At 57.4% G+C, this 19934-nt stretch overlaps 11 non-coding genes and 1 pseudogene across 11 annotated transcripts; all 12 read right to left on the reverse strand.

Moving 5' to 3' along the window:
* Positions 1–1401: 1401 nt before the first annotated feature.
* LOC145427716 (5S ribosomal RNA) lies at positions 1402–1520 on the reverse strand. The gene has a single exon (XR_013908258.1). It is a non-coding gene; the product is annotated as a 5S ribosomal RNA (ribosomal RNA).
* A 1019-nt stretch (positions 1521–2539) lies between these two features.
* LOC145426475 (5S ribosomal RNA) lies at positions 2540–2658 on the reverse strand. The gene has a single exon (XR_013907185.1). It is a non-coding gene; the product is annotated as a 5S ribosomal RNA (ribosomal RNA).
* Positions 2659–4777: 2119 nt separating this feature from the next.
* LOC145426556 (5S ribosomal RNA) lies at positions 4778–4896 on the reverse strand. Its single transcript, XR_013907266.1, has one exon. It is a non-coding gene; the product is annotated as a 5S ribosomal RNA (ribosomal RNA).
* Positions 4897–6264: 1368 nt separating this feature from the next.
* On the reverse strand, positions 6265–6383 carry LOC145426752 (5S ribosomal RNA). Its single transcript, XR_013907468.1, has one exon. It is a non-coding gene; the product is annotated as a 5S ribosomal RNA (ribosomal RNA).
* A 1177-nt stretch (positions 6384–7560) lies between these two features.
* Positions 7561–7679, reverse strand: LOC145427038 (5S ribosomal RNA). Its single transcript, XR_013907762.1, has one exon. It is a non-coding gene; the product is annotated as a 5S ribosomal RNA (ribosomal RNA).
* Positions 7680–8934: 1255 nt separating this feature from the next.
* Positions 8935–9053, reverse strand: LOC145427428 (5S ribosomal RNA; annotated as a pseudogene).
* Positions 9054–9988: 935 nt separating this feature from the next.
* LOC145426591 (5S ribosomal RNA) lies at positions 9989–10107 on the reverse strand. Its single transcript, XR_013907301.1, has one exon. It is a non-coding gene; the product is annotated as a 5S ribosomal RNA (ribosomal RNA).
* A 1374-nt stretch (positions 10108–11481) lies between these two features.
* Positions 11482–11600, reverse strand: LOC145426592 (5S ribosomal RNA). The gene has a single exon (XR_013907302.1). It is a non-coding gene; the product is annotated as a 5S ribosomal RNA (ribosomal RNA).
* A 1373-nt stretch (positions 11601–12973) lies between these two features.
* LOC145426476 (5S ribosomal RNA) lies at positions 12974–13092 on the reverse strand. Its single transcript, XR_013907186.1, has one exon. It is a non-coding gene; the product is annotated as a 5S ribosomal RNA (ribosomal RNA).
* A 1096-nt stretch (positions 13093–14188) lies between these two features.
* LOC145427071 (5S ribosomal RNA) lies at positions 14189–14307 on the reverse strand. Its single transcript, XR_013907795.1, has one exon. It is a non-coding gene; the product is annotated as a 5S ribosomal RNA (ribosomal RNA).
* Positions 14308–15402: 1095 nt separating this feature from the next.
* Positions 15403–15521, reverse strand: LOC145426753 (5S ribosomal RNA). The gene has a single exon (XR_013907469.1). It is a non-coding gene; the product is annotated as a 5S ribosomal RNA (ribosomal RNA).
* A 2432-nt stretch (positions 15522–17953) lies between these two features.
* On the reverse strand, positions 17954–18072 carry LOC145427167 (5S ribosomal RNA). The gene has a single exon (XR_013907895.1). It is a non-coding gene; the product is annotated as a 5S ribosomal RNA (ribosomal RNA).
* Between the last annotated feature and the right edge of the window lie 1862 nt (positions 18073–19934).

Consider the following 19934-nt stretch of genomic DNA (forward strand, 5'->3'; position numbering starts at 1 on the left):
TCAGCCAGCAGCCACAGGCCCTGGTGTGGTGTAAGTGACCTCAGCCAGCAGCCACAGGCCCTGGTGTGGTGTAAGTGGCCTCAGCCAGCAGCCACAGGCCCTGGTGTGGTGTAAGTGCCCTCAGCCAGCAGCCACAGGCCCTGGTGTGGTGTAAGTGGCCTCAGCCAGTGCCACAGGCCCTGGTGTGGTGTAAGTGGCCTGAGCAAGAGTCACAGACCCTGGTGTGGTGTAATTGGCCTCAATAGCAACTAATGCCCTGGTGTGGTGTAGGTGGCCTCAGCCAGCAGCCACAGGCCCTGGTGTGGTGTAAGTGGCCTCAGCCAGTGCCACAGGCCCTGGTGTGGTGTAAGGGGCCTCAATAGCAACTAATGCCCTGGTGTGGTGTAAGTGGCCTCAGCCAGCAGCCACAGGCACTGGTGTGGTGTAAGTGCCCTCAGCCAGCAGCCACAGGCCCTGGTGTGGTGTAAGTGGCCTCAGCCAGCAGCCACAGGCACTGGTGTGGTGTAAGTGCCCTCAGCCAGCAGCCACAGGCCCTGGTGTGGTGTAAGTGGCCTCAGCCAGCAGCCACAGGCCCTGGTGTGGTGTAAGTGGCCTGAGCAAGAGCCACAGGCCCTGGTGTGGTGTAAGTGGCCTCAGCCAGAAGCCACAGGCACTGGTGTGGTGTAAGTGCCCTCAGCCAGCAGCCACAGGCACTGGTGTGGTGTAAGTGACCTCAGCCAGCAGCCACAGGCCCTGGTGTGGTGTAAGTGGCCTCAGCCAGCAGCCACAGGCCCTGGTGTGGTGTAAGTGCCCTCAGCCAGCAGCCACAGGCACTGGTGTGGTGTAAGTGACCTCAGCCAGCAGCCACAGGCCCTGGTGTGGTGTAAGTGGCCTCAGCCAGCAGCCACAGGCCCAGGTGTGGTGTAAGTGGCCTCAGCCAGTGCCACAGGCCCTGGTGTGGTGTAAGTGGCCTGAGCAAGAGTCACAGACCCTGGTGTGGTGTAATTGGCCTCAATAGCAACTAATGCCCTGGTGTGGTGTAGGTGGCCTCAGCCAGCAGCCACAGGCCCTGGTGTGGTGTAAGTGGCCTGAGCAAGAGCCACAGACCCTGGTGTGGTGTAATTGGCCTCAATAGCAACTAATGCCCTGGTGTGGTGTAAGTGGCCTCAGCCAGCAGCCACAGGCCCTGGTGTGGTGTAAGTGGCCTCAGCCAGCAGCCACAGGCCCTGATGTGGTGTAAGTGGCCCCAGCCGGTCACTCAGGCCCTGGTGTGGTGTAGGTGGCATCAGCTAGCAGCACAAGACATTGGAAAACAGCCAAAAGCAATGTCGTTAATGTGCCCTCATTAATGGGCAGCTGCTTTTGGTCTTTTAATACACCCCTTCTCTGGATCAAAAGCGGTTCAATGACATGAAAATGAAAGGCTTACAGCACCAGGTATTCCCAGGTAGTCTCCCATCCAAGTACTAACCAAGCCCAGCCCTGCTTAGCTTCCGAGATCAGACGAGGTCGGGCGTGCTCAGGGTGGTATGGCCGTAAGCTGCTGGCCCCAGCACAATGTCTCAATTTATGGATTCAACTGATTAGGTGGCAAGTACCTGAAGTTACGAAGACAATCCTTTAACCATACCTGCATGTTTGCATAATACCCTAACCCAAAGGCTCAGTTTAGCATTTATCTAACAGCACAGGCCCTGGATTGTTGAAGATGGCCTCAGGAACCAGCACAGGTTCTGGTGTGTTGTACATGGCCACAGCTAGCAGCACAGGGCCTGGTTTGGTGAAGATGGCCTCGGCCAGAAGCGCAGGGCCTGGTGTGATGTGAGTGGCCTGAGCAAGAGCCACAGGCCCTGGTGTGGTGTAAGTGGCCTCAGCCAGAAGCCACAGGCACTGGTGTGGTGTAAGTGGCCTCAGCCAGCAGCCACAGGCCCTGGTGTGGTGTAAGTGGCCTCAGCCAGCAGCCACAGGCCCTGGTGTGGTGTAAGTGGCCTCAGCCAGCAGCCACAGGCCCTGGTGTGGTGTAAGTGGCCTCAGCCAGAGCCACAGGCCCTGGTGTGGTGTAAGTGGCCTCAGCCAGCAGCCACAGGCCCTGGTGTGGTGTAAGTGGCCTCAATAGCAACTAATGCCCTGGTGTGGTGTAAGTGGCCTCAGCCAGCAGCCACAGGCCCTGGTGTGGTGTAAGTGGCCTGAGCAAGAGCCACAGACCCTGGTGTGGTGTAATTGGCCTCAATAGCAACTAAGGCCCTGGTGTGGTGTAGGTGGCCTCAGCCAGCAGCCACAGGCCCTGGTGTGGTGTAAGTGGCCTCAGCCAGCAGCCACAGGCCCTGGTGTGGTGTAAGTGGCCTCAGCCAGCAGCCACAGGCCCTGATGTGGTGTAAGTGGCCCCAGCCGGTCACTCAGGCCCTGGTGTGGTGTAGGTGGCATCAGCTAGCAGCACAAGACATTGGAAAACAGCCAAAAGCAATGTCGTTAATGTGCCCTCATTAATGGGCAGCTGCTTTTGGTCTTTTAATACACCCCTTCTCTGGATCAAAAGCGATTCAATGACATGAAAATGAAAGGCTTACAGCACCAGGTATTCCCAGGCAGTCTCCCATCCAAGTACTAACCAAGCCCAGCCCTGCTTAGCTTCCGAGATCAGACGAGGTCGGGCGTGCTCAGGGTGGTATGGCCGTAAGCTGCTGGCCCCAGCACAATGTCTCAATTTATGGATTCAACTGATTAGGTGGCAAGTACCTGAAGTTACGAAGACAATCCTTTAACCATACCTGCATGTTTGCATAATACCCTAACCCAAAGGCTCAGTTTAGCATTTATCTAACAGCACAGGCCCTGGATTGTTGAAGATGGCCTCAGGAACCAGCACAGGTTCTGGTGTGTTGTACATGGCCACAGCTAGCAGCACAGGGCCTGGTTTGGTGAAGATGGCCTCGGCCAGAAGCGCAGGGCCTGGTGTGATGTGAGTGGCCTGAGCAAGAGCCACAGGCCCTGGTGTGGTGTAAGTGGCCTCAGCCAGAAGCCACAGGCACTGGTGTGGTGTAAGTGGCCTCAGCCAGCAGCCACAGGCCCTGGTGTGGTGTAAGTGGCCTCAGCCAGAGCCACAGGCCCTGGTGTGGTGTAAGTGGCCTCAGCCAGTGCCACAGGCCCTGGTGTGGTGTAAGTGGCCTGAGCAAGAGCCACAGACCCTGGTGTGGTGTAATTGGCCTCAATAGCAACTAATGCCCTGGTGAGGTGTAGGTGGCCTCAGCCAGCAGCCACAGGCCCTGGTGTGGTGTAAGTGGCCTCAGCCAGTGCCACAGGCCCTGGTGTGGTGTAAGGGGCCTCAATAGCAACTAATGCCCTGGTGTGGTGTAAGTGGCCTCAGCCAGCAGCCACAGGCACTGGTGTGGTGTAAGTGGCCTCAGCCAGCAGCCACAGGCCCTGGTGTGGTGTAAGTGGCCTCAGCCAGCAGCCACAGGCCCTGGTGTGGTGTAAGTGGCCTGAGCCAGCTGCCACAGGCCCTGGTGTGGTGTAAGTGGCCTCAGCCAGAAGCCACAGGCACTGGTGTGGTGTAAGTGCCCTCAGCCAGCAGCCACAGGCCCTGGTGTGGTGTAAGTGACCTCAGCCAGCAGCCACAGGCCCTGGTGTGGTGTAAGTGGCCTCAGCCAGCAGCCACAGGCCCTGGTGTGGTGTAAGTGGCCTCAGCCAGTGCCACAGGCCCTGGTGTGGTGTAAGTGGCCTGAGCAAGAGTCACAGACCCTGGTGTGGTGTAATTGGCTTCAATAGCAACTAATGCCCTGGTGTGGTGTAGGTGGCCTCAGCCAGCAGCCACAGGCCCTGGTGTGGTGTAAGTGGCCTCAACCAGTGCCACAGGCCCTGGTGTGGTGTAAGGGGCCTCAATAGCAACTAATGCCCTGGTGTGGTGTAAGTGGCCTCAGCCAGCAGCCACAGGCACTGGTGTGGTGTAAGTGGCCTCAGCCAGCAGCCACAGGCCCTGGTGTGGTGTAAGTGGCCTCAGCCAGTGCCACAGGCCCTGGTGTGGTGTAAGTGGCCTGAGCAAGAGCCACAGACCCTGGTGTGGTGTAATTGGCCTCAATAGCAACTAAGGCCCTGGTGTGGTGTAAGTGGCCTCAGCCAGAAGCCACAGGCACTGGTGTGGTGTAAGTGGCCTCAGCCAGCAGCCACAGGCCCTGGTGTGGTGTAAGTGGCCTCAGCCAGCAGCCACAGGCCCTGGTGTGGTGTAAGTGGCCTCAGCCAGAGCCACAGGCCCTGGTGTGGTGTAAGTGGCCTCAGCCAGTGCCACAGGCCCTGGTGTGGTGTAAGTGGCCTGAGCAAGAGCCACAGACCCTGGTGTGGTGTAATTGGCCTCAATAGCAACTAATGCCCTGGTGTGGTGTAGGTGGCCTCAGCCAGCAGCCACAGGCCCTGGTGTGGTGTAAGTGGCCTCAATAGCAACTAATGCCCTGGTGTGGTGTAAGTGGCCTCAGCCAGCAGCCACAGGCCCTGGTGTGGTGTAAGTGGCCTCAGCCAGCAGCCACAGGCCCTGGTGTGGTGTAAGTGGCCTCAGCCAGCAGCCACAGGCCCTGGTGTGGTGTAAGTGGCCTCAGCCAGCAGCCACAGGCCCTGATGTGGTGTAAGTGGCCCCAGCCGGTCACTCAGGCCCTGGTGTGGTGTCGGTGGCATCAGCTAGCAGCACAAGACATTGGAAAACAGCCAAAAGCAATGTCGTTAATGTGCCCTCATTAATGGGCAGCTGCTTTTGGTCTTTTAATACACCCCTTCTCTGGATCAAAAGCGGTTCAATGACATGAAAATGAAAGGCTTACAGCACCAGGTATTCCCAGGTAGTCTCCCATCCAAGTACTAACCAAGCCCAGCCCTGCTTAGCTTCCGAGATCAGACGAGTTCGGGCGTGCTCAGGGTGGTATGGCCGTAAGCTGCTGGCCCCAGCACAATGTCTCAATTTATGGATTCAACTGATTAGGTGGCAAGTACCTGAAGTTACGAAGACAATCCTTTAACCATACCTGCATGTTTGCATAATACCCTAACCCAAAGGCTCAGTTTAGCATTTATCTAACAGCACAGGCCCTGGATTGTTGAAGATGGCCTCAGGAACCAGCACAGGGCCTGGTGTGTTGTACATGGCCACAGCTAGCAGCACAGGGCCTGGTTTGGTGAAGATGGCCTCGGCCAGAAGCGCAGGGCCTGGTGTGATGTGAGTGGCCTGAGCAAGAGCCACAGGCCCTGGTGTGGTCTAAGTCGCCTCAGCCAGAAGCCACAGGCACTGGTGTGGTGTAAGTGGCCTCAGCCAGCAGCCACAGGCCCTGGTGTGGTGTAAGTGGCCTCAGCCAGAAGCCACAGGCACTGGTGTGGTGTAAGTGGCCTCAGCCAGCAGCCACAGGCCCTGGTGTGGTGTAAGTGGCCTCAGCCAGTGCCACAGGCCCTGGTGTGGTGTAAGTGGCCTGAGCAAGAGCCACAGACCCTGGTGTGGTGTAATTGGCCTCAATAGCAACTAATGCCCTGGTGTGGTGTAGGTGGCCTCAGCCAGCAGCCACAGGCCCTGGTGTGGTGTAAGTGGCCTCAATAGCAACTAATGCCCTGGTGTGGTGTAAGTGGCCTCGGCCAGCAGCCACAGGGCCTGGTGTGATAGGAGTGGCCTGAGCAAGAGCCACAGGCCCTGGTGTGGAGTAAGTGGCCTGAGCAAGAGCCACAGGCCCTGGTGTGGTGTAAGTGGCCTCAGCCAGAGCCACAGGCCCTGGTGTGGTGTAAGTGGCCTCAGAAGCAAATAAGGCCGTGGTGTGGTGTAAGTGGCCTCAGCCAGAGCCACAGGCCCTGGTGTGGTGTAAGTGGCCTCAATAGCAACTAAGGCCCTGGTGTGGTGTAAGTGGCCTCATCCAGCAGCCACAGGCCTTGGTGTGGTGTAAGTCGCCTCATCCAGCAGCCACAGGCCCTGGTGTGGTAAAAGTGGCCTGAGCAAGAGCCACAGACCCTGGTGTGGTGTAATTGGCCTCAATAGCAAGTAAGGCCCTGGTGTGGTGTAGGTGGCCTCAGCCAGCAGCCACAGGCCCTGGTGTGGTGTAAGTGGCCTCAGCCAGCAACCACAGGCCCTGATGTGGTGTAAGTGGCCCCAGCCGGTCACTCAGGCCCTGGTGTGGTGTAAGTGGCATCAGCTAGCAGCACAAGACATTGGAAAACAGCCAAAAGCAATGTCGTTAATGTGCCCTCATTAATGGGCAGCTGCTTTTGGTCTTTTAATACACCCCTTCTCTGGATCAAAAGCGGTTCAATGACATGAAAATGAAAGGCTTACAGCACCAGGTATTCCAAGGAAGTCTCCCATCCAAGTACTAACCAAGCCCAGCCCTGCTTAGCTTCCGAGATCAGACGAGGTCGGGCGTGCTCAGGGTGGTATGGCCGTAAGCTGCTGGCCCCAGCACAATGTCTCAATTTATGGATTCAACTGATTAGGTGGCAAGTACCTGAAGTTACGAAGACAATCCTATAACCAAAACTGCATGTTTGCATAATACCCTAACCCAAAGGCTCAGTTTAGCATTTATCCAACAGCACAGGCCCTGGATTGTTGAAGATGGCCTCAGGAACCAGAACAGGGCCTGGTGTGTTGTACATGGCCACAGCTAGCAGCACAGGGCCTGGTTTGGTGAAGATGGCCTCGGCCGGAAGCACAGGGCCTGGTGTGATATGAGTGGCCTGAGCAAGAGCCACAGGCCCTGGTGTGGAGTAAGTGGCCTGAGCAAGAGCCACAGGCCCTGGTGTGGTGTAAGTGGCCTGAGCAAGAGCAACAGGCCCTGGTGTGGTGTAATTGGCCTCAATAGCAACTAAGGCCCTGGTGTGGTGTATGTGACCTCAGCCAGCAGCCACAGGCCCTGGTGTGGTGTAAGTGGCCTCAGAAGCAAATAAGGCCGTGGTGTTGTGTATGTGGCCTCAGCCAGCAGCCACAGGCCCTTGGTGTGGTGTAAGTGGCCTCAGCCAGCAGCCACAGGCCCTGGTGTGGTGTGGGTGGCCTCAGCCAGCAGCCACAGGCCCTTGGTGTGGTGTAAGTCGCCTCATCCAGCAGCCACAGGCCCTGATGTGGTGTAAGTGGCCTCAGCCAGAGCCACAGGCCCTGGTGTGGTGTAAGTTGCCTCAGCCAGAGCCACAGGGTCTGGTGTGATATGAGTGGCCTGAGCAAGAGCCACAGGCCCTGGTGTGGTGTAAGTGGCCTCAGCCAGCAGCCACAGGCCCTGGTGTGGTGTGGGTGGCCTCAGCCAGCAGCCACAGGCCCTTGGTGTGGTGTAAGTCGCCTCATCCAGCAGCCACAGGCCCTGATGTGGTGTAAGTGGCCTCAGCCAGAGCCACAGGCCCTGGTGTGGTGTAAGTGGCCTCAGCCAGAGCCACAGGCCCTGATGTGGTGTAAGTGGCCCCAGCCGGTCACTCAGGCCCTGGTGTGGTGTAGGTGGCATCAGCTAGCAGCACAAGACATTGGAAAACAGCCAAAAGCAGTGTCGTTAATGTGCCCTCATTAATGGGCAGCTGCTTTTGGTCTTTTAATACACCCCTTCTCTGGATCAAAAGCGGTTCAATGACATGAAAATGAAAGGCTTACAGCACCAGGTATTCCCAGGCAGTCTCCCATCCAAGTACTAACCAAGCCCAGCCCTTCTTAGCTTCCGAGATCAGACGAGGTCGGGCGTGCTCAGGGTGGTATGGCCGTAAGCTGCTGGCCCCAGCACAATGTCTCAATTTATGGATTCAACTGATTAGGTGGCAAGTACCTGAAGTTACGAAGACAATCCTATAACCATACCTGCATGTTTGCATAATACCCTAACCCAAAGGCTCAGTTTGGCATTTATCTAACAGCACAGGCCCTGGATTGTTGAAGATGGCCTCAGGAACCAGCACAGGGCCTGGTGTGTTGTACATGGCCACAGCAAGCAGCACAGGGCCTGGTTTGGTGAAGATGGCCTCGGCCAGAAGCACAGGGTCTGGTGTGATATGAGTGGCCTGAGCAAGAGCCACAGGCCCTGGTGTGGTGTAAGTGGCCTCAGCCAGCAGCCACAGGCCCTGGTGTGGTGTGGGTGGCCTCAGCCAGCAGCCACAGGCCCTTGTGTGGTGTAAGTGGCCTCAGCCAGCAGCCACAGGCCCTGGTGTGGTGTAAGTGACCTCAGCCAGTGCCACAGGCCCTGGTGTGGTGTAATTGGCCTCAATAGCAACTAAGGCCCTGGTGTTGTGTATGTGGCCTCAGCCAGCAGCCACAGGCCCTGGTGTGGTGTAAGTGGCCTCAATAGCAACTAATGCCCTGGTGTGGTGTAAGTGGCCTCAGCCAGCAGCCACAGGCACTGGTGTGGTGTAAGTGCCCTCAGCCAGCAGCCACAGGCCCTGGTGTGGTGTAAGTGGCATGAGCAAGAGCCACAGGCACTGGTGTGGTGTAAGTGGCCTCAGCCAGAAGCCACAGGCACTGGTGTGGTGTAAGTGCCCTCAGCCAGCAGCCACAGGCCCTGGTGTGGTGTAAGTGGCCTCAGCCAGCAGCCACAGGCCCTGGTGTGGTGTAAGTGGCCTCAGCCAGCAGCCACAGGCCCTGGTGTGGTGTAAGTGGCCTCAGCCAGTGCCACAGGCCCTGGTGTGGTGTAAGTGGCCTGAGCAAGAGCCACAGACCCTGGTGTGGTGTAATTGGCCTCAATAGCAACTAATGCCCTGGTGTGGTGTAAGTGGCCTCAGCCAGCAGCCACAGGCCCTGGTGTGGTGTAAGTGGCCTCAGCCAGCAGCCACAGGCCCTGATGTGGTGTAAGTGGCCCCAGCCGGTCACTCAGGCCCTGGTGTGGTGTAGGTGGCATCAGCTAGCAGCACAAGACATTGGAAAACAGCCAAAAGCAATGTCGTTAATGTGCCCTCATTAATGGGCAGCTGCTTTTGGTCTTTTAATACACCCCTTCTCTGGATCAAAAGCGGTTCAAAGACATGAAAATGAAAGGCTTACAGCACCTGGTATTCCAAGGAAGTCTCCCATCCAAGTACTAACCAAGAACAGCCCTGCTTAGCTTCCGAGATCAGACGTGGTCGGGCATGCTCAGGGTGGTATGGCCCTAAGCTGCTGGCCACAGCACAATGTCTCAATTTATGGATTCAAGTGATTAGGTGGCAAGTACCTGGAGTTACGAAGACAATCCTATAACCATACCTGCATGTTTGCATAATACCCTAACCCAAAGGCTCAGTTTAGCATTTATCCAACAGCACAGGCCCTGGATTGTTGAAGATGGCCTCAGGAACAAGAACAGGGCCTGGTGTGTTGTACATGGTCACAGCTAGCAGCACAGGGCCTGGTTTGGTGAAGATGGCCTCGGCCAGAAGCGCAGGGCCTGGTGTGATATGAGTGGCCTGAGCAAGAGCCACAGGCCCTGGTGTGGTGTAAGTGGCCTGAGCAAGAGCCACAGGCCCTGGTGTGGTGTAAGTGGCCTCAGCCAGAGCCACAGGCCCTGGTGTGGTGTAAGTGGCCTCAGAAGCAAATAAGGCCGTGGTGTGGTGTAAGTGGCCTCAGCCAGAGCCACAGGCCCTGGTGTGGTGTAAGTGGCCTCAATAGCAACTAAGGCCCTGGTGTTGTGTAAGTGGCCTCATCCAGCAGCCACAGGCCTTGGTGTGGTGTAAGTCGCCTCATCCAGCAGCCACAGGCCCTGGTGTGGTGTAAGTGGCCTGAGCAAGAGCCACAGACCCTGGTGTGGTGTAATTGGCCTCAATAGCAAGTAAGGCCCTGGTGTGGTGTAGGTGGCCTCAGCCAGCAGCCACAGGCCCTGGTGTGGTGTAAGTGGCCTCAGCCAGCAACCACAGGCCCTGATGTGGTGTAAGTGGCCCCAGCCGGTCACTCTGGCCCTGGTGTGGTGTAAGTGGCATCAGCTAGCAGCACAAGACATTGGAAAACAGCCAAAAGCAATGTCGTTAATGTGCCCTCATTAATGGGCAGCTGCTTTTGGTCTTTTAATACACCCCTTCTCTGGATCAAAAGCGGTTCAATGACATGAAAATGAAAGGCTTACAGCACTAGGTATTCCAAGGAAGTCTCCCATCCAAGTACTAACCAAGCCCAGCCCTGCTTAGCTTCCGAGATCAGACGAGGTCGGGCGTGCTCAGGGTGGTATGGCCGTAAGCTGCTGGCCCCAGCACAATGTCTCAATTTATGGATTCAACTGATTAGGTGGCAAGTACCTGAAGTTACGAAGACAATCCTATAACCATACCTGCATGTTTGCATAATACCCTAACCCAAAGGCTCAGTTTAGCATTTATCCAACAGCACAGGCCCTGGATTGTTGAAGATGGCCTCAGGAACCAGAACAGGGCCTGGTGTGTTGTACATGGCCACAGCTAGCAGCACAGGGCCTGGTTTGGTGAAGATGGCCTCGGCCAGAAGCACAGGGCCTGGTGTGATATGAGTGGCCTGAGCAAGAGCCACAGGCCCTGGTGTGGAGTAAGTGGCCTGAGCAAGAGCCACAGGCCCTGGTGTGGTGTAAGTGGCCTGAGCAAGAGCAACAGGCCCTGGTGTGGTGTAATTGGCCTCAATAGCAACTAAGGCCCTGGTGTGGTGTATGTGGCCTCAGCCAGCAGCCACAGGCCCTGGTGTGGTGTAAGTGGCCTCAGAAGCAAAAAAGGCCATGGTGTTGTGTATGTGGCCTCAGCCAGCAGCCACAGGCCCTTGGTGTGGTGTAAGTGGCCTCAGCCAGCAGCCACAGGCCCTGGTGTGGTGTAGGTGGCCTCAGCCAGCAGCCACAGGCCCTTGGTGTGGTGTAAGTCGCCTCATCCAGCAGCCACAGGCCCTGATGTGGTGTAAGTGGCCTCAGCCAGAGCCACAGGCCCTGGTGTGGTGTAAGTGGCCTCAGCCAGAGCCACAGGGTCTGGTGTGATATGAGTGGCCTGAGCAAGAGCCACAGGCCCTGGTGTGGTGTAAGTGGCCTCAGCCAGCAGCCACAGGCCCTGGTGTGGTGTGGGTGGCCTCAGCCAGCAGCCACAGGCCCTTGGTGTGGTGTAAGTCGCCTCATCCAGCAGCCACAGGCCCTGATGTGGTGTAAGTGGCCTCAGCCAGAACCACAGGCCCTGGTGTAGTGTAAGTGGCCTCAGCCAGTGCCACAGGCCCTGGTGTGGTGTAAGTGGCCTGAGCAAGAGCCACAGACCCTGGTGTGGTGTAATTGGCCTCAATAGCAACTAATGCCCTGGTGTGGTGTAGGTGGCCTCAGCCAGCAGCCACAGGCCCTGGTGTGGTGTAAGTGGCCTCAGCCAGCAGCCACAGGCCCTGGTGTGGTGTAAGTGGCCTCAGCCAGCAACCACAGGCCCTGATGTGGTGTAAGTGGCCCCAGCCGGTCACTCTGGCCCTGGTGTGGTGTAAGTGGCATCAGCTAGCAGCACAAGACATTGGAAAACAGCCAAAAGCAATGTCGTTAATGTGCCCTCATTAATGGGCAGCTGCTTTTGGTCTTTTAATACACCCCTTCTCTGGATCAAAAGCGGTTCAATGACATGAAAATGAAAGGCTTACAGCACTAGGTATTCCAAGGAAGTCTCCCATCCAAGTACTAACCAAGCCCAGCCCTGCTTAGCTTCCGAGATCAGACGAGGTCGGGCGTGCTCAGGGTGGTATGGCCGTAAGCTGCTGGCCCCAGCACAATGTCTCAATTTATGGATTCAACTGATTAGGTGGCAAGTACCTGAAGTTACGAAGACAATCCTTTAACCATACCTGCATGTTTGCATAATACCCTAACCCAAAGGCTCAGTTTAGCATTTATCCAACAGCACAGGCCCTGGATTGTTGAAGATGGCCTCAGGAACCAGAACAGGGCCTGGTGTGTTGTACATGGCCACAGCTAGCAGCACAGGGCCTGGTTTGGTGAAGATGGCCTCGGCCAGAAGCACAGGGCCTGGTGTGATATGAGTGGCCTGAGCAAGAGCCACAGGCCCTGGTGTGGAGTAAGTGGCCTGAGCAAGAGCCACAGGCCCTGGTGTGGTGTAAGTGGCCTGAGCAAGAGCAACAGGCACTGGTGTGGTGTAATTGGCCTCAATAGCAACTAAGGCCCTGGTGTGGTGTATGTGGCCTCAGCCAGCAGCCACAGGCCCTGGTGTGGTGTAAGTGGCCTCAGAAGCAAAAAAGGCCATGGTGTTGTGTATGTGGCCTCAGCCAGCAGCCACAGGCCCTTGGTGTGGTGTAAGTGGCCTCAGCCAGCAGCCACAGGCCCTGGTGTGGTGTAGGTGGCCTCAGCCAGCAGCCACAGGCCCTTGGTGTGGTGTAAGTCGCCTCATCCAGCAGCCACAGGCCCTGATGTGGTGTAAGTGGCCTCAGCCAGAGCCACAGGCCCTGGTGTGGTGTAAGTGGCCTCAGCCAGAGCCACAGGGTCTGGTGTGATATGAGTGGCCTGAGCAAGAGCCACAGGCCCTGGTGTGGTGTAAGTGGCCTCAGCCAGCAGCCACAGGCCCTGGTGTGGTGTGGGTGGCCTCAGCCAGCAGCCACAGGCCCTTGGTGTGGTGTAAGTCGCCTCATCCAGCAGCCACAGGCCCTGATGTGGTGTAAGTGGCCTCAGCCAGAACCACAGGCCCTGGTGTAGTGTAAGTGGCCTCAGCCAGTGCCACAGGCCCTGGTGTGGTGTAAGTGGCCTGAGCAAGAGCCACAGACCCTGGTGTGGTGTAATTGGCCTCAATAGCAACTAATGCCCTGGTGTGGTGTAGGTGGCCTCAGCCAGCAGCCACAGGCCCTGGTGTGGTGTAAGTGGCCTCAGCCAGCAGCCACAGGCCCTGGTGTGGTGTAAGTGGCCTCAGCCAGAGCCACAGGCCCTGATGTGGTGTAAGTGGCCCCAGCCGGTCACTCAGGCCCTGGTGTGGTGTAGGTGGCATCAGCTAGCAGCACAAGACATTGGAAAAAAGCCAAAAGCAGTGTCGTTAATGTGCCCTCATTAATGGGCAGCTGCTTTTGGTCTTTTAATACACCCCTTCTCTGGATCAAAAGCAGTTCAATGACATGAAAATGAAAGGCTTACAGCACCAGGTATTCCCAGGCAGTCTCCCATCCAAGTACTAACCAAGCCCAGCCCTGCTTAGCTTCCGAGATCAGACGAGGTCGGGCGTGCTCAGGGTGGTATGGCCGTAAGCTGCTGGCCCCAGCACAATGTCTCAATTTATGGATTCAAGTGATTAGGTGGCAAGTACCTGAAGTTACGAAGACAATCCTATAACCATAACTGCATGTTTGCATAATACCCTAACCCAAAGGCTCAGTTTGGCATTTATCCAACAGCACAGGCCCTGGATTGTTGAAGATGGCTTCTGGAACCAGCACAGGGCCTGGTGTGTTGTACATGGCCACAGCTAGCAGCACAGGGCCTGGTTGGGTGAAGATGGCCTCGGCCAGAAGCACAGGGTCTGGTGTGATATGAGTGGCCTGAGCAAGAGCCACAGGCCCTGGTGTGGTGTAAGTGGCCTCAGCCAGCAGCCACAGGCCCTGGTGTGGTGTAAGTGGCCTCAGCCAGCAGCCACAGGCCCTGGTGTGGTGTAAGTGGCCTCAGCCAGTGCCACAGGCCCTGGTGTGGTGTAATTGGCCTCAATAGCAACTAAGGCCCTGGTGTGGTGTATGTGGCCTCAGCCAGCAGCCACAGGCCCTGGTGTGGTGTACATGGCCACAGCCAGCAGCCACAGGCCCTGGTGTGGTGTAAGTGGCCTCAATAGCAACTAAGGCCCTGGTGTGGTGTAAGTGGCCTCAGCCAGCAGCCACAGGCCTTGGTGTGGTGTAAGTCGCCTCATCCAGCAGCCACAGGCCCTGGTGTGGTGTAAGTGGCCTCAGCCAGCAGCCACAGGCCCTGGTGTGGTGTAAGTGGCCTCAGCCAGTGCCACAGGCCCTGGTGTGGTGTAAGTGGCCTGAGCAAGAGCCACAGACCCTGGTGTGGTGTAATTGGCCTCAATAGCAACTAATGCCCTGGTGTGGTGTAAGTGGCCTCAGCCAGCAGCCACAGGCCCTGGTGTGGTGTAAGTGGCCTCAGCCAGCAGCCACAGGCCCTGATGTGGTGTAAGTGGCCCCAGCCGGTCACTCAGGCCCTGGTGTGGTGTAGGTGGCATCAGCTAGCAGCACAAGACATTGGAAAACAGCCAAAAGCAGTGTCGTTAATGTGCCCTCATTAATGGGCAGCTTCTTTTGGTCTTTTAATACACCCCTTCTCTGGATCAAAAGCGGTTCAATGACATGAAAAAGAAAGGCTTACAGCACCAGGTATTCCCAGGTAGTCTCCCATCCAAGTACTAACCAAGCCCAGCCATGCTTATCTTCCGAGATCAGACGAGGTCGGGCGTGCTCAGGGTGGTATGGCCGTAAGCTGCTGGCCCCAGCACAATGTCTCAATTTATGGATTCAACTGATTAGGTGGCAAGTACCTGAAGTTACGAAGACAATCCTTTAACCATACCTGCATGTTTGCATAATACCCTAACCCAAAGGCTCAGTTTAGCATTTATCTAACAGCACAGGCCCTGGATTGTTGAAGATGGCCTCAGGAACAAGCACAGGGCCTGGTGTGTTGTACATGGCCACAGCAAGAAGCACAGGGCCTGGTTTGGTGAAGATGGCCTCGGCCAGAAGCACAGGGCCTGGTGTGATATGAGTGGCCTGAGCAAGAGCCACAGGCCCTGGTGTGGTGTAAGTGGCCTGAGCAAGAGCCACAGGCCCTGGTGTGGTGTAAGTGGTCTCAGCCAGCAGCCACAGGCCCTGGTGTGGTGTAGGTGGCCTCAGCCAGCAGCCACAGGCCCTTGTGTGGTGTAAGTGGCCTCAGCCAGCAGCCACAGGCCCTGGTGTGGTGTAAGTGGCCTGAGCAAGAGCCACAGACCCTGGTGTGGTGTAATTGGCCTCAATAGCAACTAAGGCCCTGGTGTGGTGTAGGTGGCCTCAGCCAGCAGCCACAGGCCTTGGTGTGGTGTAAGTGGCCTCAGCCAGAGCCACAGGCCCTGATGTGGTGTAAGTGGCCCCAGCCGGTCACTTAGGCCCTGGTGTTGTGTAGGTGGCATCAGCTAGCAGCCACAGGCCCTGGTGTGGTGTAAGTGGCCTCAGCCAGAGCCACAGACCCTGATGTGGTGTAATTGGCCTCAATAGCAACTAAGGCCCTGGTGTGGTGTAGGTGGCCTCAGCCAGCAGCCACAGGCCCTGGTGTGGTGTAAGTGGCCTCAGCCAGCAGCCACAGGCCCTGGTGTGGTGTAAGTGGCCTCAGCCAGAGCCACAGGCCCTGATGTGGTGTAAGTGGCCCCAGCCGGTCACTCAGGCCCTGGTGTGGTGTAGGTGGCATCAGCTAGCAGCACAAGACATTGGAAAAGAGCCAAAAGCAGTGTCGTTAATGTGCCCTCATTAATGGGCAGCTGCTTTTGGTCTTTTAATACACCCCTTCTCTGGATCAAAAGCGGTTCAATGACATGAAAATGAAAGGCTTACAGCACCAGGTATTCCAAGGAAGTCTCCCATCCAAGTACTAACCAAGCCCAGCCCTGCTTAGCTTCCGAGATCAGACGAGGTCGGGCGTGCTCAGGGTGGTATGGCCGTAAGCTGCTGGCCCCAGCACAATGTCTCAATTTATGGATTCAAGTGATTAGGTGGCAAGTACCTGAAGTTACGAAGACAATCCTATAACCATACCCGCATGTTTGCATAATACCCTAACCAAAAGGCTCAGTTTAGCATTTATCCAACAGCACAGGCCCTGGATTGTTGAAGATGGCCTCAGGAACCAGAACAGGGCCTGGTGTGTTGTACATGGCCACAGCTAGCAGCACAGGGCCTGGTTTGGTGAAGATGGCCTCGGCCAGAAGCACAGGGCCTGGTGTGATATGAGTGGCCTGAGCAAGAGCCACAGGCCCTGGTGTGGTGTAAGTGGCCTGAGCAAGAGCCACAGGCCCTGGTGTGGAGTAAGTGGCCTGAGCAAGAGCCACAGGCCCTGGTGTGGTGTAAGTGGCCTGAGCAAGAGCCACAGGCCCTGGTGTGGTGTAATTGGCCTCAATAGCAACTAAGGCCCTGGTGTGGTGTATGTGGCCTCAGCCAGCAGCCACAGGCCCTGGTGTGGTGTAAGTGGCCTGAGAAGCAAATAAGGCCGTATTGTGGTGTATGTGGCCTCAGCCAGGAGCCACAGGCCCTGGTGTGGTGTAAGTGGCCTGAGCAAGAGCCACAGACCCTGGTGTGGTGTAAGTGGCCTCAGCCAGCAGCCACAGGCCTTGGTGTGGTGTAAGTCGCCTCAGCCAGAAGCCACAGGCACTGGTGTGGTGTAAGTGGCCTCAGCCAGCAGCCACAGGCCCTGGTGTGGTGTAAGTGGCCTCATCCAGAGCCACAGGCCCTGGTGTGGTGTAAGTGGCCTCAGAAGCAAATAAGGCCGTGGTGTGGTGTAAGTGGCCTCAGCCAGAAGCCACAGGCACTGGTGTGGTGTAAGTGGCCTCAGCCAGCAGCCACAGGCCCTGGTGTGGTGTAAGTGACTTCAGCCAGTGCCACAGGCCCTGGTGTGGTGTAAGTGGCCTGAGCAAGAGCCACCGACCCTGGTGTGGTGTAATTGGCCTCAATAGCAACTAATGCCCTGGTGTGGTGTAGGTGGCCTCAGCCAGCAGCCACAGGCCCTGGTGTGGTGTAAGTGGCCTCAGCCAGTGCCACAGGCCCTGGTGTGGTGTAAGGGGCCTCAATAGCAACTAATGCCCTGGTGTGGTGTAAGTGGCCTCAGCCAACAGCCACAGGCACTGCTGTGGTGTAAGTGGCCTCAGCCAGTGCCACAGGCCCTGGTGTGGTGTAAGTGGCCTCAGCCAGTGCCACAGGCCCTGGTGTGGTGTAAGGGGCCTCAATAGCAACTAATGCCCTGGTGTGGTGTAAGTGGCCTCAGCCAGCAGCCACTGGCACTGGTGTGGTGTAAGTGGCCTCAGCCAGCAGCCACAGGCCCTGGTGTGGTGTAAGTGGCCTCAGCCAGCAGCCACAGGCCCTGGTGTGGTGTAAGTGGCCTGAGCCAGCAGCCACAGGCCCTGGTGTGGTGTAAGTGGCCTCAGCCAGAAGCCACAGGCCCTGGTGTGGTGTAAGTGCCCTCAGCCAGCAGCCACAGGCCCTGGTGTGGTGTAAGTGACCTCAGCCAGCAGCCACAGGCCCTGGTGTGGTGTAAGTGGCCTCAGCCAGCAGCCACAGGCCCTGGTGTGGTGTAAGTGGCCTCAGCCAGTGCCACAGGCCCTGGTGTGGTGTAAGTGGCCTGAGCAAGAGTCACAGACCCTGGTGTGGTGTAATTGGCCTCAATAGCAACTAATGCCCTGGTGTGGTGTAGGTGGCCTCAGCCAGCAGCCACAGGCCCTGGTGTGGTGTAAGTGGCCTCAGCCAGTGCCACAGGCCCTGGTGTGGTGTAAGTGGCCTGAGCAAGAGCCACAGGCCCTGGTGTGGTGTAAGTGGCCTCAGCCAGCAGCCACAGGCCCTGGTGTGGTGTAAGTGGCCTGAGCAAGAGCCACAGGCCCTGGTGTGGTGTAAGTGGCCTCAGCCAGAAGCCACAGGCACTGGTGTGGTGTAAGTGCCCTCAGCCAGCAGCCACAGGCCCTGGTGTGGTGTAAGTGACCTCAGCCAGCAGCCACAGGCCCTGGTGTGGTGTAAGTGGCCTCAGCCAGCAGCCACAGGCCCTGGTGTGGTGTAAGTGGCCTCAGCCAGTGCCACAGGCCCTGGTGTGGTGTAAGTGGCCTGAGCAAGAGTCACAGACCCTGGTGTGGTGTAATTGGCCTCAATAGCAACTAATGCCCTGGTGTGGTGTAGGTGGCCTCAGCCAGCAGCCACAGGCCCTGATGTGGTGTAAGTGGCCCCAGCCGGTCACTCAGGCCCTGGTGTGGTGTAGGTGGCATCAGCTAGCAGCACAAGACATTGGAAAAGAGCCAAAATCAATGTCGTTAATGTGCCCTCATTAATGGGCAGCTGCTTTTGGTCTTTTAATACACCCCTTCTCTGGATCAAAAGCGGTTCAATGACATGAAAATCAAAGGCTTACAGCACCAGGTATTCCCAGGTAGTCTCCCATCCAAGTACTAACCAAGCCCAGCCCTGCTTAGCTTCCGAGATCAGACGAGGTCGGTCATGCTCAGGGTGGTATGGCCGTAAGCTGCTGGCCCCAGCACAATGTCTCAATTTATGGATTCAACTGATTAGGTGGCAAGTACCTGAAGTTACGAAGACAATCCTTTAACCATACCTGCATGTTTGCATAATACCCTAACCCAAGGGCTCAGTTTAGCATTTATCTAACAGCACAGGCCCTGGATTGTTGAAGATGGCCTCAGGAACCAGCACAGGGCCTGGTGTGTTGTACATGGCCACAGCTAGCAGCACAGGGCCTGGTTTGGTGAAGATGGCCTCGGCCAGAAGCGCAGGGCCTGGTGTGATGTGAGTGGCCTGAGCAAGAGCCACAGGCCCTGGTGTGGTGTAAGTGGCCTCAGCCAGAAGCCACAGGCACTGGTGTGGTGTAAGTGGCCTCAGCCAGCAGCCACAGGCCCTGGTGTGGTGTAAGTGGCCTCAGCCAGCAGCCACAGGCCCTGGTGTGGTGTAAGTGGCCTCAGCCAGCAGCCACAGGCCCTGGTGTGGTGTAAGTGGCCTCAGCCAGCAGCCACAGGCCCTGGTGTGGTGTAAGTGGCCTCAGCCAGAGCCACAGGCCCTGGTGTAGTGTAAGTGGCCTCAGCCAGTGCCACAGGCCCTGGTGTGGTGTAAGTGGCCTGAGCAAAAGCCACAGACCCTGGTGTGGTGTAATTGGCCTCAATTGCAACTAATGCCCTGTTGTGGTGTATGTGGCCTCAGCCAGCAGCCACAGGCCCTGGTGTGGTGTAAGTGGCCTCAGCCAGTGCCACAGGCCCTGGTGTGGTGTAAGGGGCCTCAATAGCAACTAATGCCCTGGTGTGGTGTAAGTGGCCTCAGCCAGCAGCCACAGGCACTGGTGTGGTGTAAGTGGCCTCAGCCAGCAGCCACAGGCCCTGGTGTGGTGTAAGTGGCCTCAGCCAGCAGCCACAGGCCCTGGTGTGGTGTAAGTGGCCTGAGCCAGCAGCCACAGGCCCTGGTGTGGTGTAAGTGGCCTCAGCCAGAAGCCACAGGCACTGGTGTGGTGTAAGTGCCCTCAGCCAGCAGCCACAGGCACTGGTGTGGTGTAAGTGACCTCAGCCAGTGCCACAGGCCCTGGTGTGGTGTAAGTGGCCTGAGCAAGAGCCAAAGACCCTGGTGTGGTGTAATTGGCCTCAATAGCAACTTATGCCCTGGTGTGGTGTAAGTGGCCTCAGCCAGCAGCCACAGGCCCTGGTGTGGTGTAAGTGGCCTCAATAGCAACTAATGCCCTGGTGTGGTGTAAGTGGCCTCAGCCAGCAGCCACAGGCCCTGGTGTGGTGTAAGTGGCCTCAGCCAGCAGCCACAGGCCCTGGTGTGGTGTAAGTGGCCTGAGCAAGAGCCACAGACCCTGGTGTGGTGTAATTGGCCTCAATAGCAACTAATGCCCTGTTGTGGTGTATGTGGCCTCAGCCAGCAGCCACAGGCCCTGGTGTGGTGTAAGTGGCCTCAGCCAGTGCCACAGGCCCTGGTGTGGTGTAAGGGGCCTCAATAGCAACTAATGCCCTGGTGTGGTGTAAGTGGCCTCAGCCAGCAGCCACAGGCACTGGTGTGGTGTAAGTGGCCTCAGCCAGCAGCCACAGGCCCTGGTGTGGTGTAAGTGGCCTCAGCCAGCAGCCACAGGCCCTGGTGTGGTGTAAGTGGCCTGAGCCAGCAGCCACAGGCCCTGGTGTGGTGTAAGTGGCCTCAGCCAGAAGCCACAGGCACTGGTGTGGTGTAAGTGCCCTCAGCCAGCAGCCACAGGCCCTGGTGTGGTGTAAGTGACCTCAGCCAGCAGCCACAGGCCCTGGTGTGGTGTAAGTGGCCTCAGCCAGCAGCCACAGGCCCTTGTGTGGTGTAAGTGGCCTCAGCCAGTGCCACAGGCCCTGGTGTGGTGTAA

This window comes from Astatotilapia calliptera, chromosome 3 (genome assembly GCF_964374335.1).
Source record: "Astatotilapia calliptera chromosome 3, fAstCal68.1, whole genome shotgun sequence".
In the NCBI taxonomy this organism is placed as follows: domain Eukaryota; kingdom Metazoa; phylum Chordata; class Actinopteri; order Cichliformes; family Cichlidae; genus Astatotilapia; species Astatotilapia calliptera.